At 39.5% G+C, this 24,092-nt stretch overlaps 1 protein-coding gene across 1 annotated transcript in view; it reads left to right on the top strand.

Annotated features, from left to right (window-relative positions):
- LOC101871450 (sucrase-isomaltase, intestinal-like) overlaps positions 1 to 24,092 on the top strand; it is an 80,952-nt gene that overhangs the window by 54,421 nt on the left and 2,439 nt on the right. The gene's annotated exons all lie outside the window — the stretch shown is intronic.

Raw genomic sequence — 24,092 nt, 5'->3', positions numbered from 1 at the left:
GTCACTATAGTGAGACAACAGCTAAAGTTTGAACATGTTAAAGTGCCCAAACTCAGTGTCGCAGATCAAAATGCATGCCTTGTTTGTGCAGTGCTCCTCTAGCACCAACAAGGAGACAGCCCAGAGGGGGCAGACAAAGGAGACAGACTGAACAACCCTAATAGCTGCAACTGCCTCTGTGGTCCTAGTTTCCTTTTCATGGAACACAGATGAAAGGAACAACACAAAGTAAACTTCCCTTGCTCTGGTCACTTGTCCCATATCTGTCACCAGCAACCAATCTGAAGTGGGTCATGCACATTTTGTGTGAAATGCGATCATTATTTCCCAGCACTGATCTGCATCTAGGGAACTCCCAGTACTAACACTGTAAGATGCCAGTAACTCATTGTTCAATCAATGGCAGCTGAAGCAACAAGCAATGGATGTCACATCTTATGTTGCTCTACCCATTTGGCTCAATGATTGCAGTTAATTTGTAACCAGTGTTGATCCCTGTTATACGCACCTGGTTCTAACATTTGTTTTATTGAAGGAACCTGTAAAGGAATAAAATTGCTGAGAATAAATTTCTGCCTTGGAGAATCATAAAACCCCCTCACTTTCAGAGGCAATGTCACAAATGAGTGTAATCAGTATTGCCTCAAGGGAAGAAATTGTTTAACAAACTGCCTTTAAGCAAGTTGAAAGCAATGTAAATGTGGCAGGGTAAAGAAAACACTCCATTGAGATGTGCTTAAAGGCACCAATCACAGATATGCAGAAGATACCTGCATACTAACAGCATCACATAAAAAGATGATTAGAAAATACTAAAATGTTTGCCACAGAAGTATTATTTAAAATTTTACTTAAGTGCAAAAGACAATCTATCTCAGTGACTTAAGAACTACTTCAAATGGCAGCAAAAAAATCCCCAAGTGGCTCTAGAAAAGCAAGCCCAAAACTGCATAAAAATTACATTATTTAAACCAGCTAAATGTATTCTTTTCACAATTCAGTCAAACCTCTCCCACCTTCTCTGTACAGATATTGTAATGCCATTACCTATAATCCTCCCATGTCATCAAGGATAAGGGGGTTATTAAGAACAGCCAACATGGTTTTATGAAGGGGAAGTCATGTTTGACCAACCTTATAGCATTCTATGAGGAAGTGACTAGGTGGAGGGATGATGGTAGAGCGGTAGATGTGGTTTTTCTTTATTTCAGTAAGGCATTTGATACTGTCTCCCACAGCATACTCATAGATAAGCTAAGAAAGTGTGGGCTTGATGATCAGGTAGTGAGGTGGATCAAGAACTGGTTGAAAGGAGTTGTGGTCAATGGCACAGAATCTAGCTGGAGGTCTGTGACTAGTAGAGTCGCTCAGGGGTTGGTGCTGGGACCAGTGCTGTTTAATATCTTCATCAACGACCTGGATGAGGGAACTGAGTGTACCCGCAGCAAGTTCGCTGATGACACTAAACTGGGAGGAGTGGCTGACACACCAGAAGGCTGTGTTGCCATTCAGCGAGACCTGGACAGGCTGGAGAGTTGGGTAGAGAGAAACTTGATGAAATTCAACAAGGGCAAGTGTAGAGTCTTGCATCTGGGGAAGAACAACCCCATGTACCAGTACAGGTTGGGGGTTGACCTGCTGGAAAGTAGTGAAGGGGAAAGGGACCTGGGGGTCCTGGTGGACAGGAGGATGACCATGAGCCAGCAATGTGCCCTTGTGGCCAAGAAGGCAAATGGCATCCTAGGGTGCATCAGAAAGGGTGTGGTTAGTAGGGCAAGAGAGGTTCTCCTCCCCCTCTACTCTGCCTTGGTGAGGCCACATCTGGAATATTGCATCCAGTTCTGGGCCTCTCAGTTCAAGAAGGACAGGGAATTGCTTGAAGGAGTCCAGCGCAGAGCCACAAAGATGATGAAGGGAGTGGAACACCTTCCTTATGAGGAGAGGCTGAGGGAGCTGGGTCTCTTTAGCTTGGAGGAGACTGAGGGGTGACCTCATCAGTGTTTACAAATATGTAAAGGGTGGGTGTCAGGATGATGGAGCTAGGCTTTTTTCAGTGATATCCAGTGGTAGGACAAGGGGCAATGGGTGTAAACTGGAGCATAGGAGGTTCCACGTTAACATCAGGAAGAACTTCTTTACTGTAAGAGTGACAGAGCACTGGAACAGGTTGCCCACGGGGGGTGTGGAGTCTCCTACGTTGGAGATACTCAAGGCCTGCCTGGACAAGTTCCTGTGTGATGTACTCTAGGTTACCCTGCTCTTGCAGGGGGGTTGGACTAGATGATCTTTTGAGGTCCCTTCCAACCCTCAGGATTCTGTGATTCTGTCTGATACTCTATTTTAAAAAAGTACTAGCAGCTTGAGTTTAGATCTCAAAAACTTATAGTCCCTGTAATTAAAAAAACAACAAAATCTAAAGGGCAAATTTGCCGCTTTCTCATGGACTTAATGAGATTACATAGTGTATAATAGCTTAACAAGCACAAAGACTGTACTGTTTGAAGGGATTGAGTAGAAAGTAATATCTACTGTATTTTCCTTTGCAGAAAGCATATTTGCCAAAAAGCGGTGCTTAAGTGCATAATTGAGCCACAGTTATTTGTATATAAATAGAAGCAGTTTGCTTAGTAAGAAGCCACTTCTTTCTCTCTGATTCATGCAGCGTTACTCTGATCTGACATTTGTAATATTCCAGAATCTTCTTATTATTAGGAGTCTCTCATCTACCTCCCCCCCTCCCAAAGTACTCTGAGAGCCACAGGAATTATATTTCAACAGCAGCTGGGATGTTGGAAGGGCAGTTATGTAGACCAGGCTTGGGCTGACAACAAAGTGACCCGGGCATAGGAAGGTTCTCCTTTTACTCCCACATGCATCCTCTGCTGGGAAGCACAGGGAGATGCCCAGTGTCCATAGTTCCCAATGTCTGTGCAGTAGTGCAGTCTGGAGCAGACTTTCTAGCTGCCTGGTGCTTTTGGGTTAGTGTTTGGATGGGGTTGCAGTATTTTTGTCTGAATCCAGCCCTCTATTTGAATAAAAGGCAAATTATGCAAGAAGTGGAATTCCTACTTACCAAGTAGAGGTAAAGAAGTGTTTCTGCTGAAAGGTGAAAATATTACATACCTTGAAGAAGCATAGACTGTTAGAGTGATGTTAACACGAATTTGTGGGTGAGCAAAGAAATAGCTAAGAGATGTCAAGGGATATCATGCATTTTAAGAGATTATTAATTCTGAAACCTAAAGCTAAAACTGGTGAAGTACTGAAAACTGAAATTATGCAAGTAGCATAAAATAGATCAAATTCAACATTGAAAAGAGAGAGAGAAGGACAGGTATTGTATTTATAATTTCATATTTAATTCATGTTATTAATTAAATTTAAACTATTCCTGAATTTCTAAAAAGATGTTGAATTAGATACAGCAGTAGAAAGATGCATACTGCCACCACATCAGTCTTGCCTAGCAGCAGAGGTAAAGGGAATCATAAAGGTCTAAGATCAAGTTTCTCTTTCTTATTCTCTCTTTTGAGCTTGTCCTTTTTTTGAGTTAACATAAGGTTGTTCATTATTGTCATTTCTTTTTCTTTCACAGAAACTCACTTTATGGATTTCTGCCCCACTTACTCGTGAACTCAACCTCATGATTTTCTAGAATGGCCAGAAAACACTGATTATGTCTTTTAGCATCCTTGTCTCTCAAATATTGATCTTACTTTGATTTTCATGTAAAAAAACATATTTAGCCATTGAAACATTACTTGTGCACCTGATGACTGACCTTTTCCTATGTAGTATTTGTAAATCAGTGTTCTTCAAATAAAATTTTCAATAGTAGCTAATGAGTATTAACATAAACTGATGTGTGTTCAAAATAGCATAGAAGAAATCATAATGAAAGTTTTCTCTCACTGCAGATAGAGACAATATTTGGAAATACACTCAATAGGACCATATTCTGGATAACATACACTGGGTTTTCTAGGGTTGTGGAGCTCTTTTCAAACCTATGGTGGCAAAAAAATTAGGTACAACCAGAGAGTCAGCTTAATTCATATAGCCCTGTTCTGAGGGAGGCAATGTGTGTCTGTCAGGAGAATGAATGCATGGGAAACACAGCTAATCAAAGGTTGGGAGTACCTCGATCTATCTCAGCTATTTCTGGCTGCAGAATGATCTCCCAAGAACATAAGAAGCTCCAGCCTACGGAAATGGCTCTCAAGAGTCACTGTTATTTTAATAACATAATACATAAGGAGCCATAAAGACAATACATAATACATACATATGATAAATATTAATGTAATGTGATAAATATTAATATAATATTGTATGAGATCTGTAAAGAGCTGATACAAATCAGGGAATAGTACCAGACTACAAAATCTACAACTGACGAGATCACTCCGTTTTGTCTCCTTTTCCATGTTCCTGAACTGTAATAAACGCAGCCTGGACATGGCTTGCGATCCAATGATCATAGAGAGAATTTGTTGAAAACACATGGGATTGCTTTCAAGAATCTGGTTCTTTCTGGAGACTGTTCCCAATGTAGCATGACAACAAAGAGGTACCTGCTCTCAGTTTTCCCCTGAAGTGAGTGTGTTAGTGCCTCACTAAGGCAAAAGAGCAAAGAGAGAGAAATCTGAGCACTGGGTCAAAGAAAACAAGTTTCTAACCACCCTGATTGGGAGTGGGAGGATGTAATGGTTTGGTTTGTCTGGGGAGAGGGATGAGTTTTTTGGTGCAGAGGGTTTGTCTCCCATCCTCCTCCCAGAATGTGTAAAAGTGGGAGTGGGAGATGAGAAGGGAGGTGGTAAATTTCCCTGACAAATAGTGAAAGAGGAGACTGGTGTGGAAGTCAGAGCATAGATGTGGCTGGACAGCAGGGAAGATGTTGCCTTCATAAAGAGCCCTTGGCTGGATAACCTTTTGGAGCCAGGCAGTGCTCACTGGTTTTCTGTGAAATCAATTACTAACCTAGCAATTTCATACATAGTTTAATAAAATGAGAGCAGAAAAATACCCTCCTACTGGAATCAATATGCTGTTCAGGCTTGTATTACAACCTGGATTTTGTTCTTTTCTTGTTATCTTGCTCCTTGTAGCTTCAGTGAACACAACAGGAAATCGCTAGTTGGTAATATGTCTGCCTTGGGCTCTGATTTCACATGTCTACTGCATAAAAGTAAGCAAGACAGCCCTCGCTTGGCATTTGTATTAGGGACATCAAAGAAAAATGGAGTTTATATGTGTGTGTATCTGGTTATTTATCCTCTCTGAGCATATCCATCTCTGAACTGTATGTGTTATTTTAGACCCTTTACCCTTTTTTGAAGGTCTGGTCCCCCCACAATTTCTTTTTTTGTTTTTGAGAAAAGGATAAAAACTTCAACCAAAAATACAGAATGTGTGTTACAAGTGATATGAGCTGCATCTAATCTACAGCCAAATATTTTACTGTCTTTTAAGATTAGATTAGATTAAACATGAACTTCCCCAACTGTTGCCATGGATTAAATTTATTGGAGATAGAGATCCTCAGTAAAGAGAGAACTTCTCAGGCTGTGTCCATAGTCAGCTGCTTTCTCCAGCCTGCCATTGTTAGCCATAAAACCCACCAGCTGAGTCCTTCAGAACCTGGAGAAGTTGAAATGTAAAGGGAAAAGTCTAACTTTGCATTTCAAAACACCATTAATTCTAGGTTCCTGCCTTACAAAGCAGAAAAAGTCATTGTACACTGACCACTAAGAATATGCCATTAGGCTTCACTTCTGCAGAGGAAGGAAAAGTAAACATTCACCATGCTACTCCATGTACACTTCAATTCTTTTCTTCATCTAAAATGGGTGATTTTAGGTTTAATCTCAAAGGATCCTTGTGAAATGCTCATGGTGGTTTTGTATAACATGAAAAGATGGTGGTAGCCTGAATGAGTTACACTGAGGGAAGTAGCACAAATTAGATGAAAAGAACACACATAGAGGGTTCTGCCGTGCTCAGTAAGCTGGACGTGAGCCCCATCTTACTGGATAACCACCTGGGCATGAGTTCCCAGTGAAAGATTTAATCAAGAAGAAGGTAGAGCAACTACAGGTATACAGACAATTAAAGGCAAAGATGTTATAATTCATCTGTTTGATGTACTGGTACCTTCTTGCTGGAGTACTGTCCTATTCTAGTGTCAGATATTTGTGGAATATACTGAAAAAATTAGCTTGCTACAAAGAAAAGGACTAGATAAACATGTCTGCCAGTGAGAGGACAAAGGAGCTGAACCCGTCTCTAATGGCCAAGAGTAAGCCTAGTTCCATGACAGTCTCAGTATAATTATGGTGCAGAAATACAGTGGCAGAATCTCTAAACTAGCAAAGGTAAGATTCAGTGTCTATTAATGAAGCTAGACAAATTCAAAGGCTGATAACTTGTCAAGAGCTGTGGTGAAACTTCCTGAAGTTGATATTTTTAAATGAGAAGTGAATGCTTTTCTTAAAGAAATGTTCTTGCTCTTTGGAAATGTATCCCTAGCCTGTGTGATACCAACTGATCACAGCAGTCACTCTTGGGTTTGCTATTATAAATAATGAAGGGGGTGTTTTGTGGGTTTTTTGCAAAACATATTTAGATTTCTGTGACAAGTTGGTGCTTTTGGAGGCCTCCGCATAGCTACAAAGATATAAAATGTCATTGATATAATCAGGGTTTTAGTAAATTTGGTGTCCTCAACATAAAAAGGACATGGAACTGTTGGAACAAGTCCAGAGGAGGGCCACGAGGATGATCAGGGGACTGGGGCACCTCCTGTATGAAAACAGGCTGAGAAAGTTGGGGCTGTTCAGCCTTGGAGAAGAGAAGGCTGCGTGGAGACCTCATAGCAGCCTTCCAGTATCTATAGGAATGCTGGTGAGGGACTCTTCATTAGGAACTGTAGTGACAGAACAAGGGGTAATGGTTCAAACTTAAACAGGGGAAGTTTAGATTGGATATAAAGAAGAAGTTCTTTACTGTAAGTGTGGTGAGGCACTGGAATGAGTTGCCCAGAGAAGTTGTGAATGCCCCATCTCTGGAGGTGTTCCCAAGGCCAGGTTGGATGAAGCCTTGGGTGATATGGTTTAGTGTGAGGTGTCCTTGTCCATGGCAGGGGGGTTGGAACTAGATGATCTTAAGGTCCTTTCCAACCCTAACTATTCTATGATCTGTAAGTTTTGATGTGTTACATATTTTAAATGTTTAACTTCTTGTGAAGGTTCTATAACTGCTTTTTCCAGTCACCAGATGTAATCTCCTTGAGAGTTACAGTAATTCATTGCCATTCTCCTACAGGGACTATTTGCCACTCAGGTTGCCAATGTGTCTAGAACAAAGAGGAAAAATATCAGTGAGTCTATGATGACCATGAAGTAAGGAACGTGACAGCCCTGCAGCAGAGCTGCTGCCTGGGTGTGTGGAACAGTGACCCCTTTCCCAGACCTCAGCCCTTGCCCATGGGCAGGCTTGCAAAAGATGCTCGGCTGCTGGTATGACACAGGAAGGTGCGTGTGATATCCACACATGCCAGTTACTGCTGAGGTTTGGGGTAACACGACTGGGGCTGGGCATAGGAACAGATGTCAATGTTAGACTGTTAGACTATATTGTGTCTGCTGAGACATTCACTTAACAGATGTCTGTGATCTCTGAATAACTAACAGTAAGACTGTAATGAGAATTATTCTCTGAGTTGCTAGCTGCCTTCTCCACATCCTGTCTTCATCCATCGGTGGCAGTAGATGATGAAGTTTCTCTCAGTCCTGCCATGGTTTCCTGCTTGAGGTCTGTCTGAGCCTCTTCCTTTAAGTGTTGCTCCTGATGCCTTCTCCAATAAGTAATAACACCATTTGGGGGTATTTTCTGTCTGTATCAAGAGTCCAGATCACAGATTTGTAATACTACTTTGGTAGACCATGATACTGTGGTAGTTTTCCAATCATGCATAAAAGGTCTCTCAACTTCTAGTTTAAAAATCAAATTTTAAACCCAGATAAAATATAGAAATTTCAATAGAAATTCAGAGCAAGCAAAAAGGAAAGCAACCCTGTTCTCTGCTCTTTGAAAGGATGTTTTTTCACCACCTGATTATGCTTTCTGGAGAATAAATCTGAGAAAGCCAAGATAAAAAGCATGGCAATTACTGAATCTATATATACGCATATGTTCACATATATAAAACTTTGCACAATAATTTTGAAGATACAAGCAATGTTCCTCTCTTTTTCCTTCCATGGGCAAAGTCTGAAGTGAAAACTGTTATGAACCATTGCCAAGTTGGTAAAGACAAAAGAACACTTCCTTAATACTGATGTGTTTTTAGATCAAGCAGCTGGAAATTCTGTAGTTTATGGCAGAAAAGAAACAGATTTTTTAGTAATACTCAGAAGAAAATAATATAGTGCACACACTATGCAGCATTTCATTATTTCTTAATCTGTTTCACGTGATCATAGAGGCTTAGAAACTAGAAAAGGACAAGGTGTTTGGGAAACTCCAACTTACAATGTCTGGAATGAACATGTAGCTGGAAAGCAATGAAAGTAAACCCAGTGTTTTCTGGGAGATGCCAAGAGTCTGTTTGCCTGTCTGAAACAGATGCTTCCTGTTTTTCAGCATTTAAGGGGAGCTTCAAGCCATGAATCAACAATTTGGAGATGACTGTTATGTCTTCAAGAGCTCTTTTGTACCTGGATGAACCTTCTTTTGTGTACAATTACCAGACAACTGTATTTTTGTGTGTATTACAAGTGCTTCTTTCTTAGTGGATCACCTGCAGCTACACATTTGAGCCTTGTTTTGTAAAAGCAGCTATTTATATATTCATAAAATACACTTGCACATTAAATGTTCATGTCAAACTGGCAATAAAAATAGAATAAAAGGATGTTTTATTTAGGATTTTGGAGGAGTTTATGAAACTGCCGTTATATAAAATATTTGCACATATTTTTGATTTTAAATTGTCTGAGGGTAAATTTAATATTTTAGGTGATGCACAGAATTCCTACTGACTTTTCTGCAAGTGATAAGGGCAAAGGGGCCTTTTATACTATAGCATTTTAGTTCAGATGAGCAGGCTTTTGAAGTGAATCTCTTGACTGTCTCCATTTACTGCACTTGGGTCTGGGAGCATGTGAAATCAATCTCTTTCACAAGAGCTGAACTAGAATAGGTTCTCCAGGACAACATGCAGTGCACTCCAACCATCAAGAAGCATTCAGGGTATGTGAAGTAAATAATCCATAATGTGTATGGGGTAGGACTGGCTCTTCAGCACCTAGCCTTCCACTCTGCAGTTTGGTCCTATTGCACTGTAGTACTTTCTGAGGTAGGCCTTGGCTTCAAGGCTAAATTTAGCCCAGTATTGGGCTAAATAGTTTGAAAACTGTTTGATGCTTCCCCTAAAGATTAATAGAACTTGTAAGGAAGGGGGTGAGAAAGAAACCAGAACAAAGGAAATTATGGAGAAGTCTGTGGGTTTTGGTTGTGTTTGAGCTCATCCTTACACATCAGAGAGTAGGGGTAAGACGCACATGCTGTGCCTTCTTCCTTCTGAAACCTCATCCATAACAAACATTTGACAAACTTTTAAGCCTAATTGCTGGAGAGGCAGTGTGATCCCAGCACTCCCAGCAGTGTTACAGTACTCCTAATGCTCCTCTTTCTGCTTTATTAGGTTAGCTTGCTGCTGCTAACTTTTCTGGGACAGTAAATCAACTGTCATGACTCCTAATGTTATCCCTATAATACTGTTACAATACTGTTTTGGGGTGCAGAGGTCAAATTGGTGGTTACTGAAATAGTGCATTATGAAGGACATCCTTTTAAATAAAACTTCATTTTTTGTTTTAATGATAGGTCTTTGGCAAATATACTCCTGTAGACATTACAGATACTGGTGACATAATATTTTTATTAACCTGCTTCAGATACCCTTTAACAGCCTTTTGTTGTGTTCAGTTTCCAAACAGAGCAGTTTATCTCTCACTTTTTTTGATATGAAGCTTACTGCTTTAACTGTAATCTTATGAAGCAGGACAGCTGTTGATTATTTGGGTTGATATTCTTAATAGAGCTTATTATACTTATTACTGCCCATGAACCTTAAAAAGCAATGATTAACTTACTATAAGTAGATCTCAAAATCCACCCCTTCAAGCACAAATGCTTTCTTCATGCTTTTTTCTTTTTCCACCTCTAGAAAATGGAAGATGCTAATTTGCAGACAGTATGAAATTAATCTTCCCTGTAGCTGTTATTATCACTGGCATAATTATAATGAGTTTTATATGCTAGTTCCTATGCAGTCAATACTTGCATATGTTCAACAAATCATACCTATTACAGTTCCTTTTCTTAATGCTATTTGTCCTGTGCTATTTAGGACTAGAAATTGCCACAGGCTTATTGGTATGCACTATGCTTTCTTTGGTCTTACTGAATACAGGGAATAAAAAAATATGGAGTGAGAGTCCTCCTGCCTAAATGCAGGTATCTGCAGCCCAGACTTGGAGGTGAGTGGGGTGCCCCTCACCATCAGCACAGACAATGGCACCTCCACAGTGTCTAACCCCCTTCTGACGCAGGCTCCTACTTCTAGGTGGGTGCATCCCACCTTGAATCCCATTGCTAGCATTTACCAGATCTTACTGATCACATTAGAGGTCTAGACACCTACCCCCGCATACACACCTACTCTGTAGAGTGTAATACTAGATGAGATGATTTCCATCCATGGAATCATCTGCTTCTGAGAATTCAACTGCTTCTAAATTGCAGCTATTCAGATCGTCAGGCACCAGACTGCAAATGCACTGCAAATCTCACTGTGGTGCTTTTTTCCCCTAGATGAATCCTGAACAGAGTATAGGAAAGAGAGCTCTGTCTTGAGGTGGTCTGTAGCTTCCCAGGAACTGATCCCTACAGGTTTCCAAGAGAGCCAGCTTTGCACAGCAGGTAAGAGGTCCACAGTCTTCCAGGTACTGTCCTTCAGCAAGAAATGGATGGTGCTGCAGAAAAATGTTTATCAAAACACTGACAAAGCAATCACAAGGATAATGCAGCTTATACTACTCATGTTATAAATGTTTTGTCAACAGGTAGGAAGGGAGATAATGACTGTGAGGAGCAGAAGGATTATGGGTAAGAGTGGCTTTATGTGACAGAAAAAGGGGCTACAGTTTTCCTATTAGCACTGCTGAGAATAGCACAGCTGGTCACATAGCAGTAGTTCTATAGTTTTTTCTTCTCTTCCACATTCAACCGGGGGTTCTGCTTCCAGCCTTGCCTGATGTGGGGAACCTAGTACATAATCCATTACACTACATTTAGAGTCATCTCTGGTTCCTGAAGTTCCTTTGAGAAGGAACTTTTATTTTTTAAAATAAAACTAATCTGAAGAAATGAAGAACAAGGCCAGTCAGTAGTTTAGGCATTATGTTTGAGAGGCATTTGCATACCATACACATGGCAGCAATGACTATCTAACTGGTTTGGCTCAGGCAAGTGATCTATAAGACCACTGCAGGGTACTGATTAAAGGTTAGCTCTAATGTTCTGTGGGATAACTGGTTCCTTAATCTTGCTCTGACAACCAGCCAAAAATAGGCAAGTGATCAGTCTTACTAATGTTGCTTAACAAGTACTATTGCTTCAGTACTGCAGCAAATGCAATAGACAGGAAAAGATGGATGTTTTAACTATGTAGTTGAAGCTGTAGGAAAATCACAGAACTAGGATTACTGCTTGCAGAAACACACTGCAAGTGAAAAAAGAAACAAACAACCCCCCCAACAAAATCTAAAGCATTCTTTTACAAGGATACTTCTGCTGTTGTGTTAAATACAAATACGCATTATCTGCTGGTCTTTTCCCTTTGCTCACATAAGCCTGAGCTGTGGACAGACCAGTGGAGGTTCTCTGGGAGCAGCAGGCTGTTGTGTAGGTTGCAACCACTTTGGGCACCTGTAGGACAGTGGGAGCTGCTGACTAAAACAGGCAACATGTCAGGACTTAAGAGGTTTAAATTTCATAGGTATTTTGTAATACTGAGAGCATTTCTGTTAAAGTCAGTTAATGTACAGAGATGGGGAAAGCCTGGACAATCCTACAGTTTTACAGTAACTGCTGGAGCAGGAAGACTTGACAAAGAAACCCCAAGGAGAGAGTGACTGAAACAGTCTTTAGAAGACAGTATCTGGGGGCTTTCCTTTCTGTGGTGATGACTTCACCACATTCCTGCGCATCACTGACCCATCCCTGAGAGCTGCAACACTCCCGGCACTGCTGTGTGAAATAACCCAGCACAACACCTGAGCAGCCTGCAGCTGGCAGAGCCAAGCAGCTGCTCCGCCTGCCAGTGACACTGTGGAGCAGCAGACACAGCTCATGGGGACAACTGACTCGGAGCACAGCTGGCAGAGCAGCTCCCAGCCAGCCTGGCAGCCAGGGCTGGTGAGCAGCCCAGCGGAGCTGCCAAGTTCAGCTTAGACCAGTTGAGTTCTGTCTGGCTGCTCCGCACCAAAGCAGAGCAGTGACGTGTTAAGATGATACAGCACCACCCAAGCGCTATCTTTTGGGACAACAGCTTGACCCCTGATCAGGTGGATTATACGATGAAAAGTGGGGGCTGATTAAAGCACGAGGGTTCTGGCTTGTATTTTCTTTGCTTTTGGGGGTGCACCAGGTCAGGACTGCAGCCTGCAGTTCTAAGTTCTGCTTGCTGTAAACTGTTTCTTACCCAATCCCATAAAAGTTTCTTTTAAACTCATGTGTGTGCCAAATACTGTATATCAATGGGGAAAATTTTTCCCATCTTAGGCTCATTAATCTAATTAATGAGTTTCAAGCTGACACTCAAGACTCCTGTATTTCCTAAGGCTCCTTGGAAGCAGCATCCAGTGTCTGTGGCCAGTCCATCCTTGGGGAAAGGGCTACTAGTTGCCTTCTCCTATTCTACAGCACTATAAACTGTGTTCTAGAATTACTTTCTGAGTCATAATCTTTCTAGGATGTACAGCATTCATTTTGTATAGTGCTAATTTTTAATCAGCACATCATTTGTTGAGAAATTATATCAAACCCTTTAGTAGATGTGTTACATTGCATTGCCTCCATTCATTGATTTGATCAATAGAATTAATCATCTGGCATTCCTTTTTTTCTGTGTGCTCTCTGTTGCCCATCCTCTGCAGTTATTTTCAAAATCCACATGTTGAACCTACCCTAATTTAATCTCTTTGAGGGAGTAACAATTCCAACGTTACGATGGTGTAGAGCACAAAGGGAATTCAGAGAACTACTAATAATAACTGTATGCTGACTATTCTTCAGCTGCCTGCTGTGATCTATTTGTTTCACATTCATTGCACTAATTCAGCTAGGACAGAATGTGAAGTACCAAGTCCAGAAGAGGACTTTGGTACCTACAAGTTACACCTTGAAGGGTCCTTATTACAGGATTCTCCCATCTTCTTCTCTAGCAGTACTACTGCCATCAAGTATAGGACCAATAATGGAAGTCTAAGGGACAGCCCAACAGCAAAGATAAATCCTAGAGAGGTTTTGTACAACAGTTTTAACTCTATTATTAATGTCATTCTGTATTAATCACATACTTTGTCCTGTGGCAGGTAGTATTATTGTGACTAGATAATCTTAATAACCGTCTATTGTATTGTGATTAATCTTAAGATTTCCATGAGACTAGCAGTAAATTCTTGGCTTCCCATGTAAGGTGCATTTTCTTTCCTGCCTGTAACAAGTTCATGAATGCAACAGTGGTCTCGGAATTCACATTCATGCAATAACCATGGTAAGGAACAGTGGCAGTATAAACAATTACCACATCGTAGTTTAATTCTAGTAAGATTTTATTTTTATCTGAGCAAATAATTTTTAAAAGGTATTTTTTCTGTAGCTATATTTACAAATATTTAGCTAAATAACTTCTGCAATCCTAACCTCTGCAGTAGGAATGATTCTTATAAAATAGGAGCTGTCCCTTGTTACTGCAATGCCTTGTTTACTTACCTAATTTGTGCCTCAATATGACAAATATCACACTTTCAGTGTGCTTGTAAATAAAGTATATGCATTCTATTGACATCAAGAAAAAGGATTGAAGAAATAGGACAAAATTAGTTAAAATATTAACAATTTTGCAGCTGTAAAGTGAGATACTTCTGTTTCAAAGGTCTGTCAAAGGGGAAAGGGTATTTAGAAATGTTTTAAACATAAAAAGTAAGACTTAAAGAAATGTGTGTACCTTCTGTCTGTTTAGTACAACTACTGCTACTATTTTTCATTTGCATTGCAGATACAATTTCCCAGATAGCATAGTGGGGTAAAAAAGCCTTTGATGGGTATGAAATGTGTTAGTATTAGTATTTGCATTTCTCACCCTATCTGTCTTCCTGTACTACAAAAGAAGAATCAATTTAATTAATTAGATTTAGATAGCAAATGTCTGTAAGAAGCTTATTTTGGAAAGCAACTATAAAAAGAATAGCATATTTCAATAGAGCTTTTCAAAGATAAGCTGAAAGGGTAATATTAGGAATTCAGTTTCAGACAATATAAAGAAAAGGGTAAATGTAAAGTGCAAAGATTCATTGCACAGTGAAAGACATAACTAAGTTTTAGAGAGTAACTCAAATAGACCCTTGTGCTGTATTTACTTAATAGGAAAGCCAAGGTCCACGGAGCAGACATAAGGCAATGGTGCAGAAGGTGGTTATGGCTTGGCTTCTACAGCCTGAGAGTATCTTTTAGTATATTAAGTTCACAGACTGGTTGGGAAGTTGCACCAAGGCTGAAATTAGAACCAATGCTACAATCTGCCCACGGTTCGGGGTTCTTCTAAATTAAATAAAAATTAATGCTTTAGTTTAAAAGAACAAATTGAGATAAATTTTGTACCATGACTAATGTTTATTTCTTTACCATATTATGTTATGCTGTGAGAAATTATTACTGTAAAGGAAAAAATACAACCAGGTTTGAGAGAATAACCAATAAAGACTTTTTCCACATTGATTTTCTGTGCGGAGAGAGGCTCCTGTGCCACAGCTAGGGTTAGGGGTAGGGTTTCACCATCTATGGCACTGATCTGCTCTGCAGCCTGGAGAACCAAACCAACAGGAGTCTCTGTTGAGGCAGACAAATGCAAAGCCCTGCATTTGGAATGGATAAGCTCAGGCATGGGTACAGGATGGGGTCTGAGGGGCTCAACAGCAGTTCTGCAGCAAAGGTCTTGGCAGACAACCAACTGAACATGAGTGAGCAGGGCACCCTGGCAGCCGTGAAGGTTAAAAACACCCCTGGTGCACAAGTGGTAGCATAACCAGCAGGCAATGCCAGTGACTGTTTCCCTCAGGTCCCATCTGGGTACAACATTGGGACCCCTGATATAAGACAGTCAAGCTGCAAAGATGCCAGTACAGGATTATTAAGAGGATTAGGGAGCTGATGAATAGAACATATTAAACAAGAAAAACTGAAGGAAATCTTGTATAGCCTAGAGGTGAGAAGGACAAGGAGTCATCTAACCGCTGTCTTCCATTACCTGAGTAGAGCTAGCTGATAGCATGAGACTTACCTCTGAGGTACACAAAAACCAGGGCAAGAGGCAACAGTCATAAGCTGCAGCAAGAGAAATCCCAATTGGATATAAGGGAAATTTTTACAAGGGGTTAAACACTGGAAAGGGTCACCCAGTGAAGCTGCACAACCCCTGCCTAGTGAGTTTTGAACCCCAGGTGAACAAAGCCCTGAGCACCTTGACCTAGCTTTGTAGCTGGCTGTGCTCAGAGCAGAGGGACTAGATGAAACACGGAGGTCACTTCCAACCTCAGTGATCCTATCACTCTTTGATAAGAACAGCAGGTTTCCACATTTTGGACAATGTGAAATGATGCTTTCCCTGCTACATTAGCTACCATGCTGAGATGGCCTCATGATGCAAAGCTGCATTTAAGGTTCATGTTAGATTTATAGTTGGACAGACATCTACAGCAATAAGTAAAATGAAAGTTACTGAGTTTTAAAAGTTGAATTAAATTAAGCTTTAGATAATAATGAAGAATAGCTAATTTGCTGCATTAAGATTCTCCACCTGAAGGGACTATGAAGGTTGAATATAGATGTTAGAATGTTAGAACAGAATGACTAAATAAAACATGTTTTTAATTTGAAAAGAGATGATAAAGTAGGTTTTCTATAGTGTGGTTCTGCAATGTGAGTGGCTTCTCAGCCAATGCTATTGCCAAGGCATTGGCTATGGTAAGTCTTGAAGAGGGTAAATTCAAGATTACTTATGGAGCTGAGAAAAGAACTGTGTTACAGTCCAACCACAGCTGAGAGTGACTCTTTCTGACACATGGTTCATGATCCAGTTTGTGGGATTTAAGTGGCACTGAGGAGAACATTTATATTGGGAGTCTGTTTCTACAAGATGCCAGGTAGTATTTAATTCTGTATCAAATTCATGAGCTGGATCTTAGAATTAGGTATGCTGCAAGGCTAAAACTGGCCTGAAAGTTAGGATTAGTACATCTTCAGCAATTATTATTAATTAAATTTAATTATTATTAATTAAGTTTAAATTGCATGTAAGAAGAAAGTTCTTTACTGTCAGGCTGGTGAGGCACTGGAATGGGTTGCTCAGTGAAGCTGTAAATGCTCCATCCCTGGCAGTGTTCAAGGCCAGGTTGGACAGAGCCTTGGGTGACATGGTTTAGTGTGAGGTGTCCTTGCCCAGGGCAGGGGGGTTGGAACTAGATGACCTTAAGGTCCTTTCAAACCCAAACTGTTCTATGATTCCACAATTCTGTGAATTATGTATAGGGTTTTTATCCTTGTGTTAGGAACCCAAGCTTGTTCTTTATAAAGACTAATACTGAAGCATGTATAATATTTTTTCCAAAAGGCTTTGAGAAAGTACAAACTTCTGAAGCGCCTTGCCCTTTTAAAGGGTTATTTATGCTTCTTGGGAAACACAGAAACTGGATTAAAAATACATTTTGTAATCAAATATATCAAACATAGCTATGCTAATTATATCAATATGAAAAGATACACCAAAACTGTAAATGACTGAGGAACTGAAGTTAATATTTAAAGTCTAATGCTAATTTGTACTAAATTATCTGTTAAAGTCAAGCAGCTTAATTAGTTCATTGTTCATTTCTGTTCTGTTGAGTTTGTTTGAGGTTGTTCAATTTTCTGCTATGATCTGGATATCCAATATGTTTAAGAATCATTCTTTTTCTAATTTTTCTCCTATTCATGCAAAGTAAGAGAAATTTGCCACTTTTAAAGCTACTGAACTAGCAAATCTAAATTATTTGTGTTTATATATAATTTCTAAATTAAATACGTAAATATGAAATGGGGAAATCCTAGTCAAATAAATGATCTTTTTGTTTTTATTGCTCATTTCAGGGAGCTTTGTGTTTACCTCTGAGGAAAATTCCAAATGCAATTCCTGTGACTATTTTTAAACCTGCCATTTACTTTTGCTTTGCATTTGTTTTGGCCTTTTTTGGTGGTGTGTTTTGGTTTGGGTTTGGGTGTTCTTGTGGTTTGTTGGGCTTTTTTTTTCCCACAACAAAGAACCAAGTGTTCATTAAGTTACCTCCTCAGCTTTGAGAAATGCCTGTTGCACTGGCAGCTAGCCAGCATCTTTTTTGCAGAATAACTTTAACACAACCGTGCTATGGTTACCTAAATAGTAGGATAATTTTCATAGAATTCTTACTACTGTGACTCTGGAAAGTTTGCTGCTGGTATCTGGCAATTGCCCCAAGCAAATTAGCTCTTTATTTCTGAGGATAAATGTTTATTCCACAGCTGGATAAATAACATGTGTGAAGTCACTTTAGGTGAAGAAAAATATTTCATCAGGATGCGAGACCTTTCTCTAAAGAAGAGGAAACAAAAGGCTCTCACTTATTGCAGATACAGAATTAGAAGTCCTGACAGCCACCAGCACAATTCAGTCTATGGTACTGATACGGTTTAATCTTTCATATCCTGTTAAGCAACAAAATCTAATTTACCTCTCGTTTGAGAGACACTGTGCAATTCTAAGAGGTATTTTAAAAGTGCAAATACCACTTAGATGGATCAGGTCTCATTTGAATAATTTGTGGATATGAATAAGTACATTGAGACAGCTGAATGTGACATGTGAGAAAACAGAAATACTGTACTGGTACTTTTCCCACAGGTAAAAAAATACTACAATAAATCCTCCAAACTCAGCTGATGTTAAGTGTGGGGTTACACCTCACTTCAGTCAGGCAGACTGCTGCTGCCCAGCAACACAGTTATTTGTTCAAGCATATGGTTAAATGCATTCCTGCATTAGTGCCACAGTCATTCTGGAAGACAGTCAAACTCATTACATTATTTGGGCTTTAAATTTTCAGCCTCATTAAAATCCTAATTGCTTAAATGTCACCATGAAATGAGGAAAATCTGATGGACAGTGTTCCTGAAAGACAATCCACATGCTGTCAACTGCTTAAAGTTATTCTAATGTCATGAAAAATATTATAAAATTAAAATTTATACAAAATTTAATAAATGAGAATGGACAAAAGAAGAAATATTATTTTTAAATTCACTTTCCCATCTGAAGTCCTTTTCTGTTTCCATGAAAGAAAGTGAAACAACTCTGAATTTCTCATTTCTTGTCTAGATATTTTAGTGTGCTGCTAAATGTCACTACTAAAAGTCAGACTGCCTTTTTGATAGTTCATTAATAACATTAAATCAACCCATATCATAAATTAATGTTTGCTAACTGAGACTATAACTGTCATTATAAAATGCAATCAAAATAAGTGCTGTAAAGTTGGAAAATTTAGCTCATAGATATAAATGAGTCACGAGTGGTTAAAATCGGCTTCTCTGAGAGTTAGTGTATTCACTTTGGAGCTTCCTTATGGTAAATGAGCAGAAAAAGAAGACTTTTCCCCACAGGAACTGCAATTCGTCAAAACATCTTGTGTACAAGGACCTCACTTCTGGTGCAGAGACATCCAGCTGTGTATGTGGAGGCCCGGTTTTCCCCTCACACCAAGGGGCAGAGCAACCCAGACCACTGCACAGCTCTTTCCCTGCCCAGAAGCCTGGTGCTGGGCGTGAACTATGGGCTCTGAAAAACCCAACCGTGTGGAGTGGCTCAGAAAATTACATTTACTCTAAAATGATAAACTTTCTTTTAGTATCTGAAGAGAAAGATCTTAGTGCTGGAGGCCTTTCCTGGAGATGAAAGCAAGAGTGATTTAACGGATTAAAGTCTGCTTTGACAGACTGAGCATCTGACCTTAAAGCTCCTATTGAGGAATAGTGATTGATAATTGTGGGGGTGGAGGTTTTAAATAGTGTTCCTAGTATTTCAGTTACTGTTGAAATCCTTGTAGGTTGAGACATAAAATCAATTGCAGAAGCCAAATCACATCACAACACAGATGGTACTGGTAGGGTCTGTTACCCACTCAGAAAGTCTTTCAGCTGGAAAACGGAGTGTTTTATATCCTCTCACAATTTCACAAATCCTTCCAGACACAATTTCTTCTCTTCCCAGAGTCCAGACCATATTCCAGGACCCCATTCTGTGGAAAAGGCTTGCCCTTTATAGTTCCATACAACCATAGAATAGTTAGGGTTGGAAAGGACCTTAAGATCATCTAGTTTCAACCCCCCTGCCATGGGCAGGGACACCTCACACTAAACCATGTCTAACAGTGGGTTAACAAATATGAAAGAGAACCTGAAGAAGCCATGAAGTTTTTCCTCTATGAAAGCAGAGCCATGTTTTCTTTATTTCCAAAGGGCATTTTCTGGTTTCTTCAACAAAACAAGTGTAATCTTGGGAAAAAAAGAGAAAAAAAAGAAGAATCAGGAAATGAATAAATTAATTAACACAAAATCAAAACCAGCTTTCAAAATAAATTTGGGACAGAGATTCACTGTAAGCATGACTGCCTCAAACATAGTACATGGCAGGGACCCGACAACATGCTGGGATTCCATTTATCCCTGAAGGAATACAAAGCATCCACCACTTTTCATTTTTTTTCCAAAATGCTGAAGCAACTGACAGGGTATGGGCACATATGGTGACAGGTTTTCTAAAATTCCACTCTCTAAGCTTACACTGAGAAAGTTGTGAAAGAAACTGTTACAAGGCAATTGAAAGAAATGTTAGTTTGCTTCTTGCTGGCTATTTAGAATATATAGTGTTACCCTGGCTCTACTGGGATCTTTCTGGGAAGCTAATACAATATGTGAACCTGATATATCATCCAGAATATATATTTCTGTGAGATCAAGTGTGTGACTATTGACAGGCAGTGTATCCAACACTCACTCAGACCAGTCCAGGTTATCATCCTCATCCCCATTTACCCTCACATTTGTCTGAATAACTAAGGGTAGATAACAGACCAGTAATTGCTGCTCCCTGGTGGAATCTGTCCCAGAGCCTACTCTCAGAGATCAAATCTGTGTCTGTTTTGGCAGAGACACTGAAATCTTCCATGCCTGAAACTGCATGAGCTGCTGTCCCCTATGTTATTAGGAAATAACATGAAGTCTTGCGCATGAGTTACAAAAGGCACAAATTCACTGACGCAGAGGGATGGCTCAAATACAGCTGTTTGGGTTTTGCTGCTCTTGGCTTCAGAACTGCTGCAAAGGTTTTTTCCTAAAAGAACTGAGCTTGATTCCAGTTGCAATAAAGAAAATAACTGTGGAACATAACTACTAGCTGTGGAGGCCAAGTGTGCTAATTTTTTTCTGCATTTGCTAATTCACAAAGCAAATTTTACACATGAACACTTTGCCTCCAAAGATGTGTTGCTAACAGTGGTAGAGATTTTAGGAATGCTCTGGAAACACGCTGAGGGAGAAGATGTGGGTAGAGATTAGGCAGAGAAAGAAACTGTGAAATACATTATTACAAAGTGATTTGTAACACTCACGTATTTTCTGCAAATCAACTGATACTTCTTAGAAATATGAAAGGCCTAGAGGTGAGCAGGCATGGCAGGGAAGGACAGAAAACAGTAATTCCAATCATCAAGAGTAGTGCAAAAGCATGGGAAGTGATTGAAGAGAAAGAAGTGTATTTCCTCTTTCGAAATTAAAATAGTCAGCTGATCTTGGGATGAATACGTTGAACTGTCTGATCTTATGCTCATTGAGGAGAACATTGTTATTCAGACTTTTTGAGATAAACTGTATGCAGGCAATCTTTTTGTCACCACCCTTACTGCCATATTAAACACTTTTACTTTAGCAGCACCAGAAAATGTCTGGTGCCATGAACTTGTCATTAGTTGTCTTTCTAGAAAAATGGCTTTAAATGCATCCTTACATTTTTCAGGCAACCTGACCAGAAATTAAATCAGTCTGGCCCATGGCTCAGCTGAAAATGTATAAAGATCTCACCACTTTTGATTCCTTGTCCTTTCAAATGAAATCTGAACTGCAATCTGAATTAGTTGACTGCTAAAACCTTGTACTCAAAATACTCCCAAGTCACATTTTTAGAACTTGAGATCCATGTTACATGCTTTTCTCTAGAGATAAGAGACAGAAAAAAGTGCTCAGTAGATCTAAAATTCCTCCACTCATAAATGTAGAGACCTTAGAGTACTAAATATTAAGACATGAAATGGATTGGATGACATCCTGGACTATCCTGAGAGCACTTCAGGGGTCATTGCCATTTTGAAGACTTCTTGAACAAACTGTGTCTGGAACTTGTGCTATTTAGCCTGGAATGGGTGTTCTGATGCTAAGGAAGAATGCTTTCCTAAGCATGTGGAAGGAAGTAGCCTTATGGTTATGCTGATGATGATGTCTCTTCTGACCTGGATCAAACTAGAAGAAAGCCTGAAATAATGCAGGAAACTTTAATGTAGAGCTAAAGGTGTGTTGACAGACAACATAGCCAGTAAGTATAACATAGTGTGATGAGAGTATTTATTGAATAACCATTCTTTGTGTCTTTGGAGAGGGGAAATGGTATTTATACATTGTGACTTTATTCTACACGGAATCAGTGAAAAGGTATACAAACAAGTTTATCGCTAACTCGTTGTAAGAGAAATGGTGAAATTGTTAGCTGTTTCTGTACTGATGACTCACTAACTTCCTCATGCTCATGCCATAGTGACAAGGTGATCTTTTCTCCTGCAGGCAGTAAGGATAGATTTCAAAGGCTTTGAAACACAGGCCTAGATACTTTTTATTGAAGAATGTATTCTGCTTGACACTTGTGAGACTGCACACGTAAGCCCTTGAAAAACAAGTGTTTAAAGTGCAAATCTTGAAGGAGTGGAGATTTCTTCTTTATGTGTAGCCTCTGACTCAGACATCTTCTTTAGACTTTACTATCACAAAAACAGAGCTCAAGCCATTTGTGTTTTCAAAGTGGATTATGAAATCATGGAGTTACAGGAGATAATACATACTAGAGGAATAAAGGCACTGAACATATCCTTCAGCATGTTGTATTACTGATGGCTTTTAAAGCGTATGGTCTGGATTCACTCACTGTGCTTGATAATGGTTTTAGTAATGATGGTGGTGCTGATGGTTGCAAATGCACTAGCAAAAGCTGTGTCTTTGGTAAATGGATTAAAACAATTAGCAGTAGTGAAGGAAAAGGAAGCCAAGTATAGTAATAAAAAGCAGGAAAGAAAGACACAACTTTCGAACTGCAGTGTGTATTAGGATATTGGCATTGTTTCAGTGCTCTGTTTAGCTACCAGCAAGGATCAAGTAATGGCTAAGTTCATTCCATTCTTCAGGGTCTTGAAAGAAAAAGTTTGACAGCAGCCACGATGAGAAGCTGGTGTTTGTTGGATGTTAATTAAGGGAATTACCCAACAAGTATTTGAGGAGGAACCAAGAAATATGGTATGTTCATCACAGATTCAGACTTACTAAGTTGCATTTTGGTTGTCATGAAAATGGTATTGGCTTATAGTCGCAGTTGTTTTGTTCCAGTAACGCTGAAGCTCACTTCAAAGCTCTTGCCTATACTCATCCACAAATTCTTTCACATCTATAGAAGAACAACTGCCATTTCCAGTTTCTTAACTTCCTACAGATTAGCCTGTGTTAGTTTTATGTGTGTGGTTGGGGTTTTTTAGGAGTGCAAAGATTGACTCATAAAACTTTTCTTGAGATGTCTAATAATGATCTACGAGGCAGAAAGCTGAGGGGGTGGAAGGGAGTAATCAATGTTCACATCCTGTGGCATTCAGGTTCAATTATACTGCTGAAACCTGGAAACAGTGATGTTTTAAAGCAATCACTCAGCGTTACACATTACAGCTATTCTAGAATCTGTAGTTTGTTCATAGTTTATTCTGTAATTACTGCAAATATATCCCTCATTCCTTAAATTAGGTTGCACATATTGAAACAAGTTGTGTAGTTATCTGGTAATTAGCAACTGTTGACAATAATAACGTAACAATCGCAAAAGAAACAGAGGAAAACATGTCCTGCTTTCTGCTGCAAAATTGTCACAGACTCTGATTGCATTCAAATGTCAGGATAGCATATACAACACACAGCCCTGACAGTTCTTTCACACTGCAACCTGATAGCTATTTCATACGTAAGTTCCAGATACTGTCTTAATACTTCGGTATTGTTCCAGTCCCCATGCCTTAGTGCCATTTAATAATAAGTAAATATAAGGTGCCTCACTGGAGTTATAATAATGTGTACATGGCCCCATTGTTGCATATCTTTCAACTAGCCCTCAGTTTAGTTTTCTATTTTCTCTCCCATATAAATCACTCTCAGTGCTTGAGAACTGTGTATTTATTCTCAGCTGGAGCATTAGAAGACAAAATAGCTATGCCTTTATAATCATGAGAGAAGATGGGTATCTCCCCAGCAACATTGAAGCCTTGAATTATCTTAACTGTTTATTTTTCATAGGATGCTCTATTTATGAAATCACCAATAACCAACTATTTAATTTTTCTAAGCAGAAAAAAGCATTAAGATCAGCTAATATAAAAACC

This window comes from Melopsittacus undulatus, chromosome 5 (assembly GCF_012275295.1).
Source record: "Melopsittacus undulatus isolate bMelUnd1 chromosome 5, bMelUnd1.mat.Z, whole genome shotgun sequence".
Lineage (NCBI taxonomy): Eukaryota > Metazoa > Chordata > Aves > Psittaciformes > Psittaculidae > Melopsittacus > Melopsittacus undulatus.
Note: the sequence above shows the minus strand (reverse complement) of the source record. Positions and strands in the feature narration are given on the sequence as shown.